The sequence below is a fragment of the Eriocheir sinensis genome, chromosome 41 (genome assembly GCF_024679095.1).
Source record: "Eriocheir sinensis breed Jianghai 21 chromosome 41, ASM2467909v1, whole genome shotgun sequence".
Taxonomy (NCBI): Eukaryota; Metazoa; Arthropoda; class Malacostraca; order Decapoda; family Varunidae; genus Eriocheir; species Eriocheir sinensis.
This window is the reverse complement of record NC_066549.1, coordinates 12763047-12768287: the sequence shown is the minus strand read 5'-3', so window position 1 is coordinate 12768287 and position 5241 is coordinate 12763047.

The following is a 5241-nucleotide window of genomic DNA, read 5'->3' as shown; positions in this document are numbered from 1 at the left end:
TGAAAATGGGCCTCCAAAACTATCATAAAATATTTCCTAGGATAGGGAAAATTCCTAATTAAAAGTTTAAGGGGAGTTCCATTAATATATTGTCTTGTAATCTGTTCTAGCCTAACTAGCAAAGGGAGGTCAAGTTTTGGTTAGGTAAAGACAGGTTGGAGTTGTTTAAATATACTTGACGTACAGTGTAAGCTGTCAGATATACACCAGTTCAGTACACTTTTAGGAGTAGAAAATTTACCCTATTTTAGGATTTGGGGTGTAGTAAATTTGGGAGTCCCATATTTCAGTCAATCTCCCTTTCCCCCAGGTTGTTTTTGGGGTGGGGCACTGGAGTAGCAGGTTCTTGTAAAGAATTACCAAGTATTTTTTCAATCATCATAAATTATCTGTATTTCTTTGGGACTTTCAACAATTACACTTCAATATAATAAGTGATACTAATATTAGTAATAATGTAGCTGATCATTCTCATTGTTTTATTTATTGGTAAATGAGAGAAAATATAAATGCTATTAGGTAGCATTTCCTCATCCATAATCGTTCTTGCATGAAAGCCCTGTGAAATCAAGCCAAAGTGGGCTTCTTAAAAAAATCTATTTACATTACATTGTTTGCTGAGTTCATGCCATGCATATATCAGCAACACCCCTCAAATACTAGGAAGGCCAGGTGTTTGTGTCTCGGTGAGGTTACCGGCTTCCGCTCCCAGCATATTATACTTCACCCTCAAATGATTGCAGGTTGTTGTGCGAGATGAACCGAGACCTTGGGTGGACGACTGCCACTACCAGAAGCATGAACAGGTCAAAGGTGATGCCGCTACCAGGAGTGTAGGCAGTTCAAAGGTGATGGCTTTAGAGCCAGGAGTTGTGGGTGGAGAAAACACTATTGGATGGATGCCAATATCGCACACAGACAATAAACAAGAGGCTCGCTTTCTGCCGAGATGCCTGGCCTTAAATGTTCTGATAAATTTCGCCGAAGGCAACAAAGGTCATCCAAAGCAGGTACTCAGCATGTAATGTAAACAATATTTTTTAAAGCTCATTTCTGCTTGGATTTCACAGGTCTTTCATACAAGAACGATTTGGGATGCACTAAATGTAATTGTTTCATTCTATATTCACATCAAATGATAGCTATGCTATATAAAACTAGTTAGATAAAATTGAATATTTCTTTACAGTAGGGCTGCACTGTTGTAAACCAGAGTCGTGACCTCCAACCAGCTCCTAAGCTAATCTCACTGCTTTAACCCTCCACTTACAGGTGTTATATGCACTGAGCTTCAGCAGGTAATGCTAAATACAGGTTAAGGTCAATCTTTATCATCATTTCATCGACACCATGCTCCAAGGAGCTCCTACCAGGGAATAATGGCCATGGCAGAAAGGGTTTCCATCTTTTCTATCAGACACTCCTCCTTGTCTGCACAAAGTTTCTCAAGGATCTTTCCCCTTCTCCCTAACGTGCCTGCATCCTCTCTCTCATTTCATTGGGTCGTCCTCTAACATTCCCTCCCTCCAATCTCACTCCATACACCATCCACGGTCCTTACTCCTCTCCTCCATTTGCTCCATGTGACCAAATATTTTAAATGTCCTTCACTTCTTCCACCCTCAACACCTCTTCCCTTCACCTTACTAGTGACATTAAAACAGTTCATACACACTTCCATTACTTATTCCATCCATTCTCCTACCTTTCCTACATTACTCCCTCAAATAACTCATTTCCCACTGCCTGCACTCTAGACCCTCTGACTTTCATTCCAGGCCCATGTTTCACTTGCATATGTGAGGTTGGTACTATTATTTTATTTCTCACATCCCTCTTTACCTCCATGCTCACACTTCTGTTCATGATACGTCCAAGACCCTACCACCTTCTTCCTTGCAATGCCCTTTCTCTTGTCTCTCAAGTATCTCCGTGTCACCATGCTTGCACATAACTGATCAAGATACTTAAACTCATTGACCTGCTCCATTTCTTCACCATTCAAAATTATTTAGTGTTTTTTCATATTCAGTTCCCACTCTATATGGGCATACAAAATCTACAACCTCACTCCTACTTTGCTCCAAACCATCACTTTACTTTTTATGTTGACATTTACTTTCAACTTTCTCCTTTTACATACCTATCAAAACACTGACCAAATTTGTAAGTCACTTTCATTTTCTGCTATGAGCACTATGTCATAAGCAAATAAGATTGAATTCAGCACCCACTTCCTTCCCTCAGCGTACATTTTAACTCAACTCCCCAACTTTGAACTATGCCCTTCATTTCTCTCATAACACCATCCATATAAATATTGAATAACCATGGTGACATGACACACCCTTATCTTAAGCCCGCTTTTATATCAAAATGTTCACTTGTTTCTCCACTAATTTGACACATGCATTCTCATAAAACACTTTATTGCACTAAGCAGTTTTCCTTCCACCATAAATCTTTAAAACATCCCACAATGCAATCCAATCGACTCGTCGTAGCTTTCCCTAATCCATGAAGGCAGCGTATGGTTTCTTTCTTTTTGCTATTATTTTTCTACTCTCATCCTGAAGAAATATCTGATCCACACATCCCTTCCTTCCTGAAACCTCCTTGTTCTTCACAGATTTTCTTTTTCTGTAAGCCTTTTCACCTCTATACCTTTCCGGGTATACTTAGGAGACTTATACCTCTATAGCTCACACTCCCCTCTCCTGCCCTTCCTCTTGTAAACTGGGACAATGATGGATTTGTTCAGTCTGCAGCAACCCCCCCCTTCCATGCCACTTCACAGAACTTGACCATCCATTCAGTAACTACCTCTCCTTCACACTTCAACATTTCTGCTGTGATTCCATCAATTCCTGCGGCCTTTCCATTTTAATCTTTTTATTGCTTGATTTGCTGCTTCATATGTTATACTTCTTTATATACTCTACCTCTACTCAAACTGCTGCTGTTCCACAGCTGCTGGATATCCATCCTCAAAATTCGTTAAGTTTTTAAAATATTCTCTCATCTCTCCTTCACAGCTTCCCCGTCTTTTAACGTCATTCCATTCTCATCCATAACTTCATTTATTTTACTTGGGAGATATTTTCTGCATTTCTTTCGTTTACTTCTTTCCAATATGATTTTGTGCCTTATATATTTTTCACTTAGTCTTTTCAAAATCTTCTTTCTCTCTTCTTACTTTCTTTTATTGTTGTCTTAATTTCATCTTGCATTCTTTATATTTCTTTTCCTTTCCCTTTACTTGCTCAGCCATAATTCTTTCTTGAGTTTTCTTAAAAAGTCCTCTTTTCTCTTTTACTTTCCTCCTTATTTCTTCTGTCTACCATGAATTTCCTTTTTTTTTCCATCCCTCACCACTTTCATCCCTAACACTTATTTTGTTGTAATTAACACAGCTTCTTTAAATGTTCCAAAAACTTTTGAATATCTACTATCTTTTACTTCCATTTTTCATAAGGCCTTTGCCATTTCATGTTTATACTCATCTTTTTTTTTTCCTGTAACTTTTCTATCTTCAATATTTCATTTTTTTCTTAACATTTCTTTTCAATCACCCACTTGTCCTTTCCAATTTTTTTCAAAACCTAATTCCATCAAAATAGGTGATAGGTGATACGTTGGTGGAAAAAAATAGTTTCATGGTCTTTGAAGAGATTGATAAAAGATGACAGGCGGATTGCTTTGTTCATATCTTCCTCATACTTGAGCTGAATTTTGTTAGATGAAACAAGGTAATTGATTTTTCAAGACAGGACATTATGAGGAAAACAGAACTGTTAGTACCAATATAAGAAATATGTAGACTATGTCAATAACTAATAAAAGCATTTTTTTTCCATTTGCAGAAAGGGTCTGATCACCTGCAAAACAATGTAACACCACTTGAGGGTCCAGTTTCATATATTGCTCATGCACTAACCCTAATGCAAGTAAGATTACAGAGTTACATATGCCATGAGAATGAATCAATTTTCCATTTCTGACTTTATTATGTACCGTACTTTCTGTTCTTCACACACACACACACACACACACACACACACACACACACACATGATCAATTACCAGCAAAAAAATATTAGTTGTATCTAAGTATCTTATGTATGTACATATTCACTTTTATTTATATTGTAAATTTCAACTCTGTATATTTGATGGAAGATTAGCATTGTGGGGTTGAAACTAATTACATGTGTGTATAACTTTTTCCTTTCTAGAAAGGAAAGGAAATATCTGTACTTGTTTTCCTAGTATTCATGAAGCCTTACTGAATTGTTATTGTATGAATTTGATATGGATATGGATGCACAATTTACTACTTGAAATCTCTCTCTCTCTCTCTCTCTCTCTCTCTCTCTCTCTCTCTCTCTCTCTCTCTCTCTCTCTCTCTCTCTCTCTCTCTCTCTCTCTCTCTCTCGCTCTCTCTCTCTCTCTCTCTCTCTCTCTCTCTCTCTCTCTCTCTCTCTCTCTCTCTCTCAATAATGTATGAGTACCATTCATGTAGCATAATATAATATATAATTTTACTTTTATTTAATTCATAAGTTCTTTATTTGTTTATTCCTCCATGATATTACAACTAATACATGAGGTTTCACTATTAATGTTCTAGGCATATTTTGTAGACCTGTTAAGTTAATATATGCTATAGAAATGCACATTTTCTTCCATGTGTTGCTTTAAAGTAGCAGTTCCCAAAGTGTGGTGCGCGCACCCCTGGGGGTGGGTGAGCTGATCCCTAGGGGTGTGTAAGGAAAAAAACATAATGTAATGGCAGATTTTAAGTCATTGAAATTTCAAACATATCATTAACTACCATCGTTATAAAACTAAAATATGCTGTACGCTTCAGCGGAGGTGCCTGCTCTTTGTTTGAAACTTACCCAGAATCTGGCACATTCATCCACCCCCAGGTACATTTCGTTCAATTTTGATAGCCATCGCTCAGGCCACATACTTTGCGAGCACAAAATTTGTATAAAATTGAGAACCGCTGCTTTAAAGGATCAATAGTGAGATATTAATATTATACCATTTCCAAATGAGTGTAAATGAATATTTATGCACTGATTATTGTCATCAATTGCTTTAAGTGATTTGATATAATGAATGTAAGTGTATGTATTAAGTATTATTTACAGTGTGTTTCATTGATTGTATCATTTAATATATGTTCCTCACTTTACTCTAAAATTTTTCAGTTTTTGAGCATATGAATGGGAA